Source organism: Rattus norvegicus, chromosome 1, assembly GCF_036323735.1.
Source record: "Rattus norvegicus strain BN/NHsdMcwi chromosome 1, GRCr8, whole genome shotgun sequence".
In the NCBI taxonomy this organism is placed as follows: domain Eukaryota; kingdom Metazoa; phylum Chordata; class Mammalia; order Rodentia; family Muridae; genus Rattus; species Rattus norvegicus.
The window spans coordinates 19,150,601-19,171,530 of NC_086019.1; positions in this window are offsets into that span (position 1 = coordinate 19,150,601).

The window sequence follows — 20,930 nt, forward strand, 5'->3', positions numbered from 1 at the left end:
TTGAACTTTTCTGTTGGGAACTTTCTTGTTAAGGTGAACAGGTTCAACATCAGAGATTTGGGGAAGACAGTGACCTAAATAGAGTACTCTAGATTTCAGAACTTAACTCCATCCCCACTGTCTGCCTTTCCCAAGGCAAACAGCTTCTGGCTGAGTGAAAGGAGATGTTTGTTTCTTTCCCTTTGCTGAGCTGAGGGCCTTTGGGACTCAAAGCCTTAGGCTAGGTCATTGGATGTATTTCTCTTCCCCACTGTTGTAATAAAATACCCTGGAAAAAGCAACTTAAGGGAGAAAAGTTTGTGTGTGTGTGTGTGGGGGGGTTGTAGTTGTTTAGTTTTGTGTTTGTTTGTTTGTTTTTTTTTTTTTTTGGTTCTTTTTTTCGGAGCTGGGGACCGAACCCAGGGCCTTGCGCTTCCTAGGTAAGCGCTCTACCACTGAGCTAAATCCCCAGCCCCTTTGTGTTTGTTTTTGACTCATGTTCTATTAGTCTATCATATGAGAGGGAGTCACAGCAGTAGGAACTTGAAGTAACTGGTCATATTGCATTCAAGGCAGGGGCAGAGAGCAATTAATGCACGATTGATGTATATATACTAGTGCTCAGCTCATTCGATCAACTCTTATGTGATCCAAAATCTGTTGCCTAGGGAATGGTTCCACCTGGAGTGGGCAGGTCTCCCTTCCTCAATTAATGTAATCAAGGCATGCTCAGAGGCTCATATCCCAAGTCATTCTAGGTTTTCTCACACTGATAATTAAAACTAATTACCACAGTTGTCAATCAATCTGATCAATTAATCAATCTAGAGTACTCTATTTAGGTCACTGTCTTTCCCAAATCTCTGATGTTGAACCCGTTTACCTTAACAAGAAAGTTCCCAACAGAAATCCGATATTCCAAGCTGTCCTTAGACAAGAAATCTAGCATGTTTTATAGATTGCCCTTTTATTGTCTCCCAAAGGGGGAGAAATCAATATTTAAAAAAAAATCAAGCGAGGACAAAATGGCCATCTTTAGGCTTGCTGCATATATTCAGATATATGTGAAAATGACAGGTGTTTTAGCAAAGGCATTTGTACTATCTGTGGGTCAAGGAAAATCCTCTTTGCCTTGAATTTGACTCATGAATATTTGATGTTGGGGAAAAATGGCCATCAAAATTGATATACATTAAAATTTCTTGATAAAATGTTTAAAGAGATCTTCTTATAAATATTCACTTTAAAAGTGAATGAAAATTACAAAGGAAAAACAGTCTGCCAATGGAGTTCTCAGTCATCAAAAGCAAATATAGAAAGGCATGAGATCCTCTGCCACTCTTGAATATTCTACAAGATGTGTGTATTTCAAGATGTAATGATATGCATTATCATAAAAATAAAGATTATATTATGCTAGTCAGGGTGCTCTAGGGGAACAGAACAGATAACATAAATATGTATCACAAGGGCATTTAATATGTTTTGTAATGTGATGGCATGATGCGGAGGGAGGGGGTGCCTTAGCGGGGCCCATGCTGAGGCACCCCTCCCCCTCCTAGGACCAACCATATGACAAAGGGTCTAGTATAGAATGAAGTTTATTTTGGGGCATGAGAAAGGAGTAGAAAGAAAGCGGACAGAGAAGGAGGAAAGAAGGGAGGGAAGGAGAGAGAGAGAGAGAGAGAGAGAGAGACAGAGAGAGACAGAGACAGAGAGACAGAGAGACAGAGACAGAGACAAACAGAGACTGTGACAGAAGACGTGAGAGGCCAAACAGTCCTTTTCTGGCTGTTGCTAGGTAACTGTTGGGTGGAGCCTAGAAGTGCTAACAGTGTTTACTAGATTGGCTTATGTGATATAGGCTGGGTAGTGGTTGCACATCTGGAGAAACAGCATATCTGGTAGCTGCTTAGTCCATAAAGTTGAATGTCCCAGCAACTCTAATCTCACATTGAAGGCCTGGGGGACAGTCCTAAAAGTATATTGGAAGGTCAAAGAAGCTGAGTTCCAATGTCAGTGAAGGGTGGCAGCGGTGGTGGTGACAGCAATAGAGTAGGTGTACTTACCAGCAGGGAACAAAGGCAGGCAGGCAAAACCACGCTCCTTTCCCTTAAACATTTTTATATCTGTACTACTGCAAGATGTTGCTTCCTCCAGGGAGTGGTCTTAGTCCTTTAGCTAGTCATTTTTGGGGAATAGCATCAGAGATTTCTCTGAGGCATATGTCTTAGTGGGTCCAGGATCCCATGAAGCTGACAACCAGTATTAACTGTCAGAATGCTGTCTTGGAAGGCAGTAATTTGGAAACAATCAAATCTAAGCAAAATAAAGGTAGCCCTAAGATAGAAGATGAGGTTAATAATTGCTTAGCCACATCTGATTGCATCCATTCATACATCAGTGCTACATATGAGTCTTGAAAGAGAAGGGGCTATATTGGGAAATGATTCAGCCTGTGAATAAAAGTATGAAATATTAGGTAGGAAAATTGAAAAGATTGGAATGGATTAGAGAGAAGTAAAGGTATTCAGGTAGTTTTGTCTGGGGCACAAGGAAGAAGGGGAACTAAATGTGTGTAACTGGTACATTCATGTGTGTGTGTGTGTGTGTGTGTGTGTGTGTGTGTGTAGTTGCCAGTATGGGTGGGAAAGCAAGAGTCAGGGAAAAATTGTAGCCTCTTGGCTGGAATCACTATATGATTTTTTTTAAATTAATTTTGCTTTTTATTCATGGTCTTATATAGCCCAAGCTGGCCTCAGATTTGCTAAGTAATCAGAGACTATCTTGAATTTATGAGTCTCCTGCCTCCATTTTGTAAGGGCTGGGATTACAGGTCTTTATGACCACCAACAAGTTTATGAGATGACAGAGACTGAACCCAGAGGTTCCTGCATGTTAAGGAAGCACTCTGGCAACTAAGCTACATTTCCAGTCCACAAACTATTTTTAAGTATTAGAGAGACTAGTAAGAGTGTTTTGTAAAGACCTTCATTAGTATGACCATTAAATTAGGAAAGATATAAAATAAACCAATTCATATGAGTGAAATAATAATTCATAACAACCTAACTGGAAGTAAAATGAAGAGGGAAAATATAATGTGAAATATAGTCGCTAGTACAGCTCTGCATGCCTGTTTATAAGAGCAATTGTCCTCTGAAAAATTGCAATGCACAAGGGGTAGATTTTAAAGTGAAAATGATATTATAAATAAAACACTGAAAACTGTGCCTATGACATTTAAAAAAAAGATTGGTCCCTTATAAAAATGGCAGAATAGTCATGAGTGTTAAATGATTCAAATACACACACACACGCACATATATGTATATATATATATATTATAATAAAAAGGATACCTTAACCTGAAAATCTTAAGTTTCCTTATAAAAGGCATTTAAAAGATTTCAGCTGGTAAGCTGTAATGAAGTGATAGAACAAGGGTGTGGTGGTTTTAAAGAAAATTGGCTCCATAGGCTTACAGGAAGTGGCATTATTAGGAGGTGTGGTCTTGCTGGGGTAGGTGTGGCCTTGTTGGAGGAAGTGTGTCTCAGTTCATTTCCTGCTACCTGTGGATCAAGATGTAGAGTTCTCAGGTCCTTCTCTAGGACTGTTTCTGTCTCCACGCTGCCATGCTTCACGACTTGAGGATAATGGATTAAATCTGTGAACCATAAGCCAGCTCCAAGTGAATGTTTTCCTTTGTAAGAGTTGCCATGGTCACGGTGTCTCTTCACAGAAGAGCTAGCCTGGGCTCCCATAGAAATGAGATGGAAGACAGACTTCTGTATGTGCACTGTGGCATATGCACACACACACGCACGCGCGCACACACACACACACACACACACACAAAGAGAGAGAGAGAGAGAGAGAGAGAGAGAGAGGAGAGAGAGAGTTGGAATCTTTAAAAAATGTCTTTATTTCTAATTGATAGCAATTACATATATTTATAGGACATTATGCATCTTAATACATGTATAAAGTCCTTATTGATCAGATTTAAAGTAAGTCCCAAAGTTGGTTTATAGTTTTATTTCAATGTGGCTGGAGAAGACCCATACTCTGACTTAATCGTTTTTGATTTGCTGAATTTCTGTTGTCTGTCATATGGTCTATCCTGGACAATGCTTCAGGTGGTAATCGGAGAAAGTGTGTAAACGTTTCGTGGCTACTGGAGGAAAGATTTTGGAAATGTCTATTGTGTCCATTTGATCTCTGGTGTAGTTTAATTATGATGCTCATTTGTGGACTTTGAGGTCAAAGCTGGATGACTTATCCATTACTGACTGCAGGGTGACCATTGTGTGTCACCCACCTCTCCTTTCCAATCACTGGAATTCAACAAACTGAGGCAGGCATGCACTGGGGTGCATTTACGTACCATGACTCTGTCCTCCCATTGAGATGAGACATTAGTCATTACATGGCGATGCTCACTGGCATTTTAGCTTTCTGACGTAAAAGGTGTTTCTGGTGACCGACGTGAAGAAGGGCATTCTTGTTCACTTTTGCTTTTTACCTGTGTAATAAAACTTTATTACTATCTTCATTTTCACTGTCTTCTGTTAAGTGATTTTTGTATAAATAAGCACATGGCGTGCTATTTCTCCATCTGTTACACAAGCACATTTTTATTTGGGGGAGTTTACAGTCAGTATTATTATTTATAAAGACTCATGTCCGTTCCTTAGGTAATGCTTTTCTGTTTGCTATATTCTCCCTTTATTTCCTCCTTCTTTTCTCTTTCACCTCTGCTGTGTGACTTTCTGTCCTGATGACTTTTCCTTTTATTTTCTTCCCATTTTGTTTCGGTAAGTGAATTTTTGGCCAAACATATTCACTACGGTAACTACTGTCATCCCAATGCTAGTATGTATGGTACTCTCATAGGTTTCTTCTAGATCTGGGCAAACTGTTACTATTTCCCCTGGTTTCACTTTCTGTAGTTTTCCTTGTCCATAGATCTAAAAACTTTATATGCTGCCTTAGGGCTGCTATTGCTGCGATGAAACACCTTGAGCATAAGCAAGTTGGGGAGGGAAGGAGGGTCGCAACTCAAGCAGGGTAAGAATCTGGAGGTGGGATCTGGCAGAGGCCATGGAAACTTGCTACATACTGGCTTCCTCCTCATGGCTTGTTCAGCCTGGTATTGCAATGAACCCAGGACCACTAGCCCAGGCATGGCACAACTTACAATGGGTTGAGCACTTGTGCCTCAATCACTCACCAATTAGGAAAATGCCCTCAGATCTTATAGAGGCATTTTGTTAATTTTGGTTCCCTCCTCTCAGATAATTTTAGCTTGTGTCAAGTTGGCATAAAATTTTCCTGTGCACATGGAGAAATCCAGAAATTAACAATTGATGTATTTTCAAATGCATATTATTCTCAGGATGCATATTATTATTCAAAGAAATCCTCCCTAGCTCTCTTCCACTTAGAACCTAAGTCTTCCCTGATTCTAGCACCCAACAACGTATATGCTATTTGCTGCAGCCAATTAGTGACAATGACAGTCATGGAGCATCACCAAAGGGTGATATTTGACCTGTATGCAAGTAATTATTATGCTACCTAATAATAGACTCAAAATTCAGTGGCACCAGAAGGTTATTTTATTTTAGCAGAGTCATGTGCCACAGAATAATGCGTTAGTTAATAATGGATCGAGTGTATGAAGATTCTCTTATTGATGACCCTCACAGAATAATAAGATTCTCTTATTGATGATGCTGGGATAAACAAACATATCGAGTCACAGTCATCTGATAATAGTAATTATGTTAAGGTTTGTGTGTTGTGTATGCCGTGCTTTTATCATTATTTTAGAGAGTTTTCCTTCTATGTATATCAAGGTTCACTATAGATAGTGTGTCCTGCTTTTCTGTGGACAGTCCTACATACACTGTGTCTCAGACTGCCTTGTTTATCTCTGCTAATATCAATTTTATAAAGGCCGTGGAACAACAGGGTATGCCTTATATATTACATATCCTAAAGTATGTAAAAGAGTATATACCACCTTGGTTTGTCTAGGTGTACTCTATGGTGTTCACACCATGAAAACTGTCTAATGACGCATTTTTCCAGAACATTCTCCTGCCCATATGCAATATATTAAAATATGTTATCGTTGTTCTACTTTATTAGTTACTATTGCTTCCATCTCAATGTACCTAATCCATACATACATGTATATATACATGTGTGTGTGTGTGTGTGTGTGTGTGTGCATACATAGGAAATGGTGTTGCGGTTGGTGCTATTGAGGGCTTCTGACATCAGTGTCTTGGCTCTTAGCCCCTGGAAGCAGGGCAAGGCTCTTCTGCCAATCTGAGAGAGCTGCCTTCACTTAGTGTTGTCCTGTGCTTTTGTCCAGTTCTTCGTGAAGTTCAATCACTCATTACCAGTGAAAGCTTGTTTTGTGTTCAGTTTTTCTGAACTTAAAATGTATGATAAAACAAGTTCCTGTGTTAAACCAAGTGCCGTATATGGTACGGATACTGAAAGAAGAAATTCTATCCCTCTGCACTGGGAGTGTTGATCCAGGGAATCTCTCTTTATGAGAAAGGTTGGCAGGTTGCAGGAGAAAGCCTGCTGTGTATGGCTTTCACAGGGACCACTTGACATCAAAGGGACAAGCAAGGGATCTATGATAAAAGTAAACACGCAAGAAAGCCAGGGCAGTAATTCAAATATCAGAGAAGATGAATTTTAAGGCTATCTATTATAATCAGGATAAAGAAGAAAATGTATAGTAGCAAATTACTATTTATGAGGAAATACACTTACTGTGAAATTTTTTATGTGCCAAATACAGAACTAAGTATATAAATACACTTTCATTAGACATTAAATTGAAAGATATTTGAATTTACATTCATAAGGAAATTTTCTTTAAAGATTTATTTATTTATTATATATAAGTACACTGTAGCGGTCTTTAGACACACAAAAGAGGGCATCAGATCTCATTACAGATGGTTGTGAGCCACCATGTGGTTGCTGGGAATTGAACTCAGGTCCTCTGGAAGAGCAGTCAGTGCTCTTAACCACTGAGCCATATCTCCAGCCTTGGAAATTTTATAATAAGGTTTTAGTTTGATATAAGGCCGGAAGAGAAAACTTTTTAAAAGTTGTTTTGAGGGGGCTGGGGATCTAGCTCAGTGGTAGAGCGCTTGCCTAGGAAGCGCAAGGCCCTGGGTTCGGTCCCCAGCTCCGGAAAAAAAGAACCAAAAAAAAAAAAAAAAGTTGTTTTGAATAAAACAATGGTGTAGGAGTGACATGGTGTGCACACCATCAAGACTGTAAGTATAACATCTGATATCCCTTAAATAGAAAAGGTACACCAGTTTTATTTAACATATATAAAATTACAAACTAGATGACAAAATGGTTTATAATTTCTCAAAGATTTGCATACGAATATGCTATGATAGCATTTTTATTTTAGAAATGATCATCTATCATGAGACCTGGGAGCAGAATTTAATGTAAGGTTCAACATAAAATAAATGTTGACAAACTAATCAATTCTCTATCAATAGAGGGGGAAATGCCATCTAAAACACGTATTAGGCATTTACAGAAATGCTCATTAGAAAACTAGGAAAAAACCTCAGAATAACAAGTAGTCATTCATTACAAACAGAGCTGAAATGATTTTTCTTTTTTAAATGATTTCCAAAAAAAACATGTCTTTCAAATCGTTGGGGGTACACATTTCCAAAAAACACAGGATAAAAAAATCCAAAGATCAAAAATTATAAGAGATGATGGTCAAATTTGCTAAGTCAGGGAACCATAACTTAAAGGATTAGGTACTTCTTCGTCTAAGGAAAAGTGTTATTTGCAAATACTGTTATCAGGTGTATGAATTATTATTTTGGATTAAAAAACTAGAAATAGTTATTAAGATTTAAGACTATTAGGATATCGGTATGGTATTGAGGATGTAGATTTAAAAACACCAATATACAAATATCAATACACAGGAACATTTGATTTGGCATTGTTCCTATTAGCAAACAAGAAGGAAGCTATATTCATTGTCATAACTGGGATATAGCATCTGCATGTAATTTATTATCTTGCACCTAGTGAAAATGGACCAGAGATTTGTAAAAGAATTGGGAACTTTTCATGAGGTAATAATCCCTGAAGTGGAAAACAGTAAAAGGAGAGTGTTCACAATGAGATTTTATTTCTACGTAGCGAACAATGCAGGTACCACATGTATTTATGCCTCTATGTGCTCAAATGGTCTTAAAATGTTTTTTACATTTGAACTTCATTTTCCTGGAGTAAGAAGTGGAATAAAAACTGTGATGTAAGGAGGGGACAGTGGTAAAAATACTGGAAAAAAAAAGATTTCTGGACAGGGTGGCTAGGCCTCTTCTACAAACACTCTGGAGGCTGGGGCCAGGGAGCTATGAGTTCCAGAGCAGCTGAACTACAAAAAGAGACTCTGCCTCAAAAGCAAGCAAACAAAGAAGCATTCTAACTGAGCAGTAAAATAAATCAAGATCATCTTAGTAAAAAATAAATGATAGCAGACCACAAAAAGAAAATAGCAGGAAAGGCCACTGTATAAATTGATTTATGTATTTTTGTGGGTAGCCAGCTAGCTGTGCTTTTTAGAGGGAAAAGAATTCTTAACAATTTTAAATGAATTAATTATAGTGCACTATAACCCCTATAATATACAGTTTCATTCAAGGAGAGCATCAGGGTACAAAGAATATTTACTTATGTGGTGTATTGGGGCTGCAAAGGAATGCGTCACATGTAAACTACATCTCCTTGAAGTCAGAGCAGTCAGGGTGGAGATCTCATCTGGTCTGAGAACAGCGATGAGGGTTTGTGGGCTGTACCTTTTCAAAGGCAACCAGCTGGCTTACATTCAAGCAAGGGTGTCATTACTTTGCTTTGCCTTCTCTATTGACTATTAGCAGGAGTTGTTGGAAAGGTCACAGCCTATGTATGAACAGAAAGTGAATAATTTGTGCCTTGGCAGTGTTTTTCTTGACTTTCAAAAGGAGTCTGTTGCCTGGGTATCAACTGTGAGATTCTCTTTCTGTGGTACAGAAATAATGATCGGGTTTCAGAGAGAGAAATATTGACAGAGAGACCAGGAATTCTGTTGCTCAGTAACAATTGGTATGGCAGTCCAAACCTATCTATGATTCTTTTCTTTTCTTTTTTCTTTCTCCTCTCCTCTCCTCTCCTCTCCTCTCCTCTCCTCTCCTCTCCTCTCCTCTCCTCTCCTCTCCTCTCCTCTCCTCTCCTCTCCTCTCCTCTCCTCTCTCCTTTCCCTTCCCTTCTCCTTCCTTCCTTCCTTCCTTCCTTCCTTCCTTCCTTCCTTCCTTCCTTCCTTCCTTCCTTCCTTATTTCTTCTTTTTTTTAGAGTAAGCAAGTGGTAAGGGTTTGTTTAATTAATAATTAATTAATTAATTAATTTTACCATAGGCAAGACAGAAAAGCTGAACATAGACTGTACAGAATGCAGACTGGACCCAGCAAAGTAGCCATGGAAAGTGACTTTATAGTATCTGGACTTATGAGTCTGTTACCCCTTTCCTCGTTTCCCCTCCAAAAACCCCCTATCCCATCTCCCCTCCTGCTTCTATTAGGGTGCTCCCCCACCAATCCACTCAATCCCTCCCATCTCCCCATCCTGACATTCCCCTACAGTGGGACATCAAGCCTAGAGGGGACCAAGGGCCTTTCCTCTCACTGATGCCTGACAAGGCCTTCCTCGGCTACATAAGAAGATGGAGCCATAGGTCGATCACTGTGTACTCTTTGGATGGTGGTTTAGTCCCTGGGAGGTCTGTTGGTTGATATTGTTGTTCTTATGAGACTGCAAATACCTTTACCTCCTTCAGACCTTTCTCTAACTCCTCCATGGGGACCCCATTCTCAGTTCAATGGTTGGCTGTGATTATCCTCCTCTGTATTTGTCAGACTCTGGCAAAGAGCCTCTCAGAGATGGCTATATCAGGCTCCTGTCAGCATGTACTTCTTGGTATCCGCAATATTGTCTGGGTTTGGTGGCTCTATATGAGCTGAATACCCAGGTAGGGCAGTCTCTGAATGGCCTTTCCTTCAGTCTCTGCTCCACACTTTGTCTCTGTATTTCCTCCTGTGAGTATTTTTGTTCCCCCTTCTAAGAAGGACTAAAGCATCCACACTTCGGTCTTCCTTCTTCTTGAGCTTAATTGTCTCTGAATTGTATCTTGGATATTTCAAGCTTTTGGGCTAATATGCACTTATCGGTGAGTGCAAACCATGTGGGTTCTTTTGTGATTGGGTTACCTCACTCAGGATGATATTTTCTAGTTCCATCCATTTGCCTAAGAATTTCATGAAGTCATTGTTTTTAATAGTTGAGTAGTTCTCCATTGTGTAAGTATTCCATATTTTCTGTATCCATTCCTCTGAAGAAGGACATCTGGGTTCAGCTGAGAATTCTTTATTTAGCTCTGAACCCCATTTTAAAAAGGGTTATTTGGCTCTCTGGAGTCTAACTTCTTGAGTAATTTGTATATATTGGATATTAACACTCTATCAGATGTAGGATTGGTAAAAATCTTTCCCTAATCTGTTGGTTGTCATTTTGTCCTAATGATAGTATCCTTTGCCTTACAGAAGCTTTGCAATTTTATGAGGTCCCATTTGTCAATTCTTGATCTTAGAGCATAAGCCATTGGTGTTCTGTTAAGGAAAATTTCCCTAGTGCCCAAGTGTTCGAGGTTCTTCCCCACCTTGTCTTCTATTAGTTTGAGTGTATCTGGTTTTATGTGGTGGTCCTTGATCCACTTGGACTTGAGCTTTTTACAGGGCAATAAGAATTGGTAGATTTGGATTCTTCTAAATGCTGACCTCCAGTTGAACCAGTACCCCTGGCTGAAAATCCTGTCTTTCTTCCACTGGATAGTTTTAGCTCCTTTGTCAAAGATCAAGTGACCAGAGGTATGTGGGTTCATTTCTGGATATTTCACTCTATTCCATTGACCTATCTTCCTGTCTCTTTTCCAATACTGTAGAGTTTTTATTAATATTGCTCTGTAATACAGCTTGAGGTTAGGGATGGCGCCTGCACCGACATGGCACTGAGAATCGGGGGGAAAGCCTGCAGGATGAAAGAAACACAAACACACACACATACAGGTTATCATGTCAAGCCAGGAGAGGAAGAGAGGAAGAGAGAGAGAGAGAGAGAGAGAGAGAGAGAGAGAGAGAGAGAGAGAGAGAGAGGAAGAGAGAGGAAGAGGAAGAACAGAAGAGTCTCCTGTAGCTTTATTCACCACTTATATACCCAAGTCTCCAGGTAGAAAATATCTGAGAAGCACAGTGGGAAACCCTGGCTCATGACTTCAGTAACAAAAGACTGACTACAAAAGACCTGAATTAATTATGGAGAAATCTGAGACCAGCCTAAATCTCAAGGATAAAGACTGAGGAAGGAAAAGGAAGAAGTAAATTGACCACCACCCAGATATGGTCCAGGTGTGTCGGTTCCACATGCATCAGCCGGGCTCAGCAGAGGTCATGCAGTGGAGACACCGGGCGTTTACTACTTGGTCTTTTCTTCCTGTGCTGTAAATACATGGGAGAGGCCTCTGTCCAACAATCCCATGACTTCTTAACTGTGGCCATGCAGTTACAAAGCGGCCAGGCCCAAATCCAACATGGCTCACTACAAATCTGTAGATTGCTTTCAGCAAGATGGCCATTTTTACTATATTAATCCTGCCAGTCCATGAGCATGGGAGATCTTTCCATCTTCTGAGATCTTCAGTTTCTTTCTTCAGAGACTTGAAGTTCTTGTCATACAGATCTTTTACTTGGTTAGAGTCACACCGAGGAATGTTATATTATTTGTGACTATTGTGAATGGTGTAGTTTCCCTAATTTCTTTCTCAGCGTGTTTATCCTTTGAGTAGAGGAAGGCTACTGATTTGTTTGAGTTAATTTTATATCCAGACACTTGGGTGAAGTTGTTTATCAGCTCTAGGTGTGCTCTGGAGAAATTTTTGGGATCACTTAAATATACTATCATATCATCTGCAAATAGTGATATTTTTACATCTTCCTTTCCAATTTGTATCCCTTTGACCTCCTTTTGTTGTTTAATTGATCTGGCTAGGACTTCGAGTACTATATTGAATAGTTAGGGAGAGAGTGGGCAGCCTTGTCTAGTCCCTGATTTTAGTGGTATTACTTCAAGTTTCTCTCCATTTAGTTTGATGTTGGCTACTGGTTTGCTGTATATTGCTTTTACTATGTTTAAGTATGGGCCTTGAATTCCTGATCTTTCTAAGACTTTTATCATGAAGGGTGCTGAATTTTGTCACATGCTTTCTCAGCATTTAATGAGATGATCATGTGCTTTTTTTCCTTTGAGTTTGTTTATATAGTGGATTACGTTGATGGATTTCTGTTTATTCAACCATCTCTGCATCCCTGGGATGAAGCCTACTTGTTCATGCTGAATGATCGTTTTGATATGTTCTTGGATTCGGTTTGCAAGAATTTTATTGAATATTTTGGCATCGATAGTCATAAGAAAAATTGATCTGAAGTTTTCTTTCTTTTTGGGTCTTTCTGGGGTTTAGGTATAACTGTAATTTTTCTTCATACAATGAATTGGGTAGTGTTCCTTCTGTTTTTATTTTATGGAATAGTTTGGACAATACTGGTATTAGGTCTTCTATAAAGGTTTGATAGAATTCTGCACTAGACCTATCTGGTCCTTGCCTTCTTTTTTTGGGGGGGGGGGCTTTTAATGAGTGCTTCTGTTTCTTTAGGGGTTATGAGATTGTTTAAATGGTTTATCTAATCCTGATTTAACTTTGGTACCTGACATCTGTGTAGAAAATTGTCTGTTTCATCCAGATATTCAAATTTTGTTGAGTATAGGCTTTTGTAGTAGGATCTGATAATCTTTTAAATTTCCTCAGGTTTTGTTGTTATGTCTGCCTTTTCTTTCTGATTTTATTAATTTAGATACTGTCTCTGTGCCCTCTGGTTAGTCTGGCTAACAGTTTATCTATCTTGTTGATTTTCTCAAAGAACCAGCTCCTGGGTTTGTTGATGTGTTGTACAGTTCCTTATGTTTCTACTTGGTTGATTTTAGCCCTGAGTTTGATCATTTCCCGCCATCTACTCTTCTTGTGTGTATTTGATTCTTTTTGTTCAAGTGCTTTCAGGTGTGCTGTCAAGCTGCTAGTATATGCTCTCTCCAGTTTCTTTTTGGAGGCCCTAAGTGCTGTGAGTTTTCCTCTTAGCACTGTTTTCATTGTGTTCCATGAGTTTGGGTAGGTTGTGTCTTTATTTTCATTAAATTCTAAAAAGTCTTTAATTTCTTTATTTCTTCCTTGACCAAGTTATCACAGAGCACATTTTTGTTCAGCTTCCTTGGGTTCGTTGGCTTTCTGTCGTTTTTGTTTTTAGTGAAGACCAGCCTTTGTTGTGATCTTTTAAGATGCATAGGGTTATTTCTATCTTCTTGAATCTGTTGAAGGCTGTTTTGTGACCAATTATATGGTGAATTTTGGAGAAAGTACCATGAGGTGTTGAGAAGAACATATATTCTATTGTTTGAGGATGAAATGTTCTATAGATGCCTGTGAAATCCATTTGTTTCATAACTTCTGTTAGTTTCACTGTGTCTCTGTTTAGTTTCTGTTTCCATGATCTGTCCATTGATGAGAGTTGGGTGTTGAAGTTTCCTACTATTATTGTGAGTAGTGCAATGTATGCTTTGAGCTTTAGTAAGGTTTCTTTTATGAATGTAGGTGCCCTTGCATTTGGAGCATAGATATTCAGAATTGACAGTTCATCTTGGTAGATTTTTCCTTTGACAAGTATGAAATTTCCTACCTTCTTTTTTGATCACTTTTTGTTGAAAGTTGATTTATTTGATATTAGAATGGCTTCTCCAGCTTGTTTCTTGGGACCATTTGCTTGGGAACTTTTTTTTCAAGTCTTTTACAATGAGGAAGTGTCTGTCTTTGTCAGTTAGGTGTGTTTCCTGTATGCAGCAAAATCCTGTGTCCTGTTTACACATCCAGTCTGTTACTGTTTTTATTGGGAATTTGAGTCCATTGATGTTAAGAGATATTAGGGACCAATGATTGTTGTTTCCTATTTATTTGTTGTTAGAGGTAGAATTATGTTTTTTGGCTATCTTCTTTTGAGTTAGTAAAGAAGATTACTTTCTTGCTCTTTCTATGGTGTAATTTCTTTCCTTGTGTTGGTGTTTTCCATCTGTTATCCTTTGGAGGGCTGCATTTGTAGAAAGATATTGTGTATATTTGGTTTTATCATGAAATATCTTGGTTTTTTTCCTTTATGGTAATTGAGAGTTTTGCTGGATATAGTAGCCTGGGCTGGCATTTGTGTTCTCCTAGGGGCTATATGACATCTACCCAGGATCTTCTAGCTTTCATAGTCTTTGATGAGTGCTTGGTAAAATTCTGATAGGTTTGCTTTCATATGTTATTTGACCTTTCCCCCTTACTGCTTTTAATATTTTTTCTTTGTTTTGTGCATTTGGTGTTTTGACTATTATGTGATGGAGGAATTTCTTTTCTGGTCCAATCTATTTGGAATTCTGTAGGGTTCTTGTATGTTTATGAGCACCTCTTTCTTTAGGTCTGGGAAGTTTTCTTCTATATTTTTTTTGAAGATATTTTCTGGGCTTTTAAGTTGGGGATCTTTGTTCTCTTCTAAACTTATTATTTTTAGTTTTGATCTTCTCATTGTGTTCCAGATATTTTGGATGGTTTGGATTAGGAGTGTTTTGCATTTTGCATTTTCTTTGATTGTTGTATCAATGTTTTCTCTGGTACATTCTGCCCCTGAGATTCTCCCTTCTATTTCTTGATTCTATTGGTAATGCCTGTGTTTAAGACTCCTGATCTCTTTTCTAGATTTTCTATCTCCAGGGATGTCTCTCTTTGTGCTTTCTTTATTGTTTCTATTTCTATTTCTAATTCCTGGATGGTTTTGTCCATGTCCTTCACCTGTTTGGTTGTGGTTTCCTGTAATTCTTTAAGGGATTTTTATGTTTCCTCTTTAGGGGCTTCTACTTGTTTACCTGTGTGTCCTGTATTTCTTTTTTTTCTTTTTTCTTTTTTTTGGTTCTGTTTTTCGGAGCTGGGGACCGAACCCAGGGTCTTGTGCTTCCTAGGCAAGTGCTCTACCACTGAGCTAAATCCCCAACCCCTGTCCTGTATTTCTTTAAGAGAGTTATTTATGTTTTTCTTAAAGTCCTCTAACACCATTAAGAGATGTGATTTTAAAATCAGAATCTTGCTTTTCGGGTGTGCTGGGGAATACAGGACTTGCTGTGGCGGTAGAACTAGGTTTTGATGATGCCAAGTGGCCTTGGTTTTGTTGCTTTGGTTCTTGCATTTGCCTCTCCATATTTGGGCATCTCTTTTGTTAGCTGGTCTTGCTGTCTCAGACAGTGGCTTGTGTCTTGATGCCTGTGTGTCAGCATTCCTGGGAGATCAGCTCTCTCCTGGTGGGATTTGAGTACTTGTGCATAGGGTCAGTTCTGGGTACAGAAGGAAACCTGAAGGATCTTGCCCCAGATTGTTCCTCATTTCCTGTGTTCTGAGGGCTCCAGGAGGGTCTTTTGGAGCAGAAGTGGTGACCTTACCTGTGCTCCCAGGTGTGTCAGCACTCCTGAGAAACCAACTCTATCCTGGAGGGATACGGGTACTGAGATTGTTTTCTAACAGAAGTGACTTTCTGACAAGATCTATAGAGGATTATATTATTTAATTCTCATTCATTAACCAACTAACTAGAATATAAGAATAGTCATACATGAAGGACACCAGGAGATAAATGCTTGTTACCAAATAAGTATGATATAGTATATCATACACTAGCATAAAATGGTTGAACCTCTATCCCTGGTGAAACTTGAGTTGCATTGGAATTTGTTCCTTAAAATTCTTACCTTGATAATTCTCAGTGCTACAGTGTTGAGAAGTAGTAGTTGAATACATGTTTAGTGCACAAGGACTGTCTTCATTGATGTTTTTTCTTTTTTGGTTTTTCAAGACAGGGTTTCTCTGTTTAGCATTGCTATTCCCAAACTCACTCTGTAGACCAGGCTGGCTTCGAAATCACAGAGATTCTCCTGTTTCTGCCTCTCAGTGCTGGGATTAAAGGCTTGTGTTACCATGCCTAGTGTCATTGATGTTCATGAAGAAGAGGGCTGATAACTGCAGAAGCAGTCTTCTTTAGTAAGTATGTATAGTTTTAAAATTCAGGTGTACTTTTTTGATGTTCTTTTGTCCTTCAGCCTTCTTCCCTGGGCGAGTCAATGAGTAGGATCTTAGGATATGTTTCCCTTATTCTGAGCATGCTCAGTCTTTGTTTTTTTTTTTTTTTTTTCCGGAGCTGGGGACCGAACCCAGGGCCTTGCGCTTCCTAGGCAAGCGCTCTACCACTGAGCTAAATCCCCAACCCCCATGCTCAGTCTTTGTAACTATGGTCCATTACAGTTACACTGTTGTGAACTACTCATCTGTGACATCGTGTCAACACAAAACTAGATGAAGAGATTTTTAGAAAAGACGATGCTCTTTCCCACATATAGGGATCTTAAATGTTACCCATGTGTTTCTGTTACATAACTAGTGTTGAAAGCCCCCAACATAGAAGGAAATAGCATTTAAAATGACTTATGCAGGAGTAAGAAGACTCTGTGAAGTGGGAAACCCTTAATCACCTTTGGTTCATTCATGCATTCATTTCAGCTACTAAACACTGTCACTGTCTTCATCCTACTTAATCCAATTTTTATTAAACATGTGCTTTGTTATTCAACTGGAGGCAGGCATTCTCTACCCAACCTTCAAAGCCCTCCCTACTTGGCTAAAATGTACATTTTTTCATCCATTGTTTCTTACTGCTAAAAGCATTGAGCAGAGAGTGAGGGAAGAAGGGATGGAAGGAGGGGTGGAGGGATGGAGGGATGAAGGGAGAGAGAGCCTGGCAGAGAGAGACAGAGAAACAGAGACAAAGAAACACACACACACACACACACACACACACACACACACACACACACACACACACAGAGAGAGAGAGAGAGAGAGAGAGAGAGAGAGAGAGAGAGAGAGAGAGAGACTGACAAAGATAAAGAGAGACAGAGGGGAGAGACAGAGAAAGAGAGAGACAGACACACACACACAGAGACAGAGAGAGACAGAGACAGAGAAATAGAGATCTTCTATCCCTTTATTCCTTCCTTGATTAGCTTTAGGATGAGAGGCAAGAAAGAACATTTTGTTCCAACTGGAAACACAACCTCTGAAGGGTTCTTCCAGTCAGCTTGCCAACTTGATCCTGCAGGCACACATTATTCATATGTAGAGGCGGGGCTTTGAGAAATAGGATTAGCTGCAATCATGAGGAAAGAGAAATGACCTAGGAAGCTTGCTAGGCTTTGCCTCCGGATGTCTTCTTCCATGATAACAATAAAATGGCTGTCCCCAGAGTTTGTTCCTATGCTCCTTGATTCTCAGTGTTGTTCACTTAGAACAGCAGAAAGCAGATTAGGAGAGCATTAGCACTTCACAGTTGGACTCTTTGAAGGCAGTGTTAACTCTGTTTTATAGATGGCTATACTGGGACTCCCCAAGATTAAGTAACTTTAGAACAAAAAGCCACTTAGTGACTAAAGTAGGGCATGTTCTGCAAAGTACTTCCTTAAAACCTTTTGACTGCTGCTAACTCAGATGTGAGTAAAATTATGTCACCCTTAGAAACTGCTTCTGTGTGTGTTAGGAGACACATTCTAGGAATGCAGTTGATTTGAAGTTTCTTTTTGATTTTTAACATTTATTTGCATTCGTTTTTTGCTGAGTCTTGTCTCATGCCATAAGGTTGTGTTTCTTCAGTTTATTCTGAAATTTCTTTGTCTTCTGAGCATCCTCCTCTTACTGCTCAGAAGCGCGATTTTCCTTTGCACTAAGGCTCACCTCAGTAGCAGGGGAGCTCATTTATGGGTTAACTCACAATACTCTCTCCATACTCAATACTCAGTGGTTCCCACTGGCTTCTTGCTTACCTCCTGTCAGTGACTAGACAATCAACATGATAGTCCTACGTTCAGCATTACTCCATGTATTTAAACATGTGCAGAAAACATTTGGCATCCTTTTTGGACCATCCATCCTGTGTCCATTCCTACTGTTTGACTTGGGTGCATCTATAGACAGTACAATAAAACCACCAGAATCCACACATTGCTTCTTCCTTCTAAAAAACGTCTTAGAATTTTATTCGTGGGCACGATATTCACACCATTCCACCTTTTCTTCTCTCCTCCATATTGCTTTTTGAAAGTGACCACTTTCAGAATTTGCTGGCTTTTCTCTTGTGCATATAACCCTGATAGTCTGACCGGTTTCATTGGTTTGTTGTTGTTGGTTATTGTTTTTGCCAGGAGTTGTGTTTTATTTTCATGAAACATATAAATAATTTCCTATTATATCTCAGATAAACCAGTGAAATTTGGTCATCCAATTAGTGTGTGTGTGGTTCCTCAGAGGGACCCGCTGGGGCATTGGTGTGGAGTGCCCAGGTTCACAGGACCCCTTGAGACTTGCTCCTGTCCTGTGGGTGGCCCTTCTTTCACATTACTAGGGGGTCTGGGAGTTGACAAAGAGGAGAAATCCCCCTAGGCTTTCGGGAAATTTCACTCCTCTTTTCCTATTCAATAGTCTTTTTGATCGGTATGTGTTCTTCTATGGTCTCAATTTTCTTCAGCTTGGCGTAATCGAAGCTTGTGGTTTTCCCCATTGTCTGCCATTTTGTTAAGGACCAGTGGAATCTTGTTCTGAGCTCATCCTTCGTATACATATACATGCACCATATGCATGCTTGTTGACACGGATCCCCTGAAATTGGAGTTACAGACAGTTGCAAGTCGTCATGTGGGTTCTGGAAATTGAATTTGAGTCCTCTAGAGGAACAGTCAGTGCTGAGCCATTTTTCCCCCCTCAAAATTTGAGTCTTTCATGCTGCAAGATTTTGTAGTGTTTTCCCCGACAAGTGCCAAATCCTTTTCACATGCCACATCAAGCCACTTACACAAAAAGTCTTTTCGTATCTTAAAAAGTTCAAGTTTTGAAATTTCATTTCCCTCTGTATGTTATGAAGGTCAAAAAGGGCACATAGCTAACCATTAGGAGTAAAACCTGTTTCTGTTTGAATAGGTGCAATTATAAGTGAGTATGGTAACTTCAGAACCTTGTGCTAAAAAGACGTGAGTATGGGTTAGACTTAGCAGCCTGGGAATTTCTCTTCTTTGCCTTGTACTTGCTAAGTTCTGGGCTTTGTACCACCTTAGGCTTGAGGATGCAGGGCAATGGGCCATGTTGTTGTGATTTTGAGTCATGTTGCTGAAACTAACTCTCAAGTCCTGCCTAAATTGAAAAGCCCCAGGTCCGCTGCTCAGTCTTCCCCATCCAGCCCACTGTCTACTTTCTCTTGCCAGTATAATTTCTATCGCCTGAATTAGAAGCCTCTAGGGATTGCAGTCCCTAGTATTATATCACAAAGCTTTCATTTTCTGTCTAGAGACCCTACGTCATGGTAACACGAAGCAGCACATTGCCTACTGCAGTCGCTTATTTAGCCCTCTTAACTCTGAATGTGTATTCTCCCTGCTGTTATCAGTTGGGAAGGATACGATGTTGGTTGGTCTTGTTTCAACTAACACACCTCCCATGCCTAGGCTTTCCCCTGGCTACTTCAGACATTCAGTACATGTTGATTACAGTGTGGGACTCTCCTGTGTGGTTTGTTTGCAGATATACTTTTCATGTGGTAACATTCACTGACTTCAACGAAATGCTCCAGTGATTTATAACGGCACCTAGTCGTACTTCTTCCCTTACTGTTCTGTAATCTTTGGCATCGGTGGTGTCAGTGTTACCATAGGGATGTGTGTGTATTATGTGTGTATATAATGTGTATGTATGAAGTTATGTGTATGTGTGTGATGTGTGTGTTATGCATGTATGTGCAGGTGTGTGCACGATGTATCTATGTCTATATGTATTATATGGTATACACATAAATGTGTGTGTATGAAGGTGTTTGCATGATGTGTATGTGTATGATGTATGTGTGGTATATGTGTAAATGTGTATGTATGAATGTGTATGTATGAAGGTATGTGTATATTATATGTAGGTTCATGTTGAATGTGTGTGTGTATATATATATACATACATATATATGATGTATGTGTGGTATGTGTACAAATGTGTATGTATGAATGCGTGTTTGTTTTGGGTATATGTGTATGATGTGTCTCTCTGTGTGGTATGTATGAATATGTATGCATGATATGTGTATTTATATGATGCATGTATATGGTATGTGTATAAATGTGTATGTATGAATATGTATGTGTGTATGTATATGGTGTGTGTATATGGCATATGTGTAAATGTGTATGTATGAAGGTGTGTGCATGATATGTGTATGTGGGTGTGTGGTGCATGCACACATGGAGGTCAGAGAACAACTCTCATGACCTGGAGTTGGTTCTAGCATCTCACCATGGTGAGGCAAGATCTCTCTTCTGTTACGTCCTGTGTGCTCCAGGCCAGCTGGGCTGTGAACCTTCAGGAAATGCCCCCATTTCTGCCTCCTGTCGCATAATAGGAACTGGAATAGAAGGTGGGGTGCTTGCTACTGCATCTGACTTTTTAATGTGGGTTCCTGGCATCTGAAGATCTGAACTCCGGCAAGCTTTTTAGCCTCTAAGCCACTGCACTACATCTTAAACACAAACAAGCATGCATGCACATACGTGTGTCCATGCACGTGCACACACAGACACGTGCATGAATTATTTTAATTGTACATCTTTTTAAAGATCATTTCATGGTCATTCACCT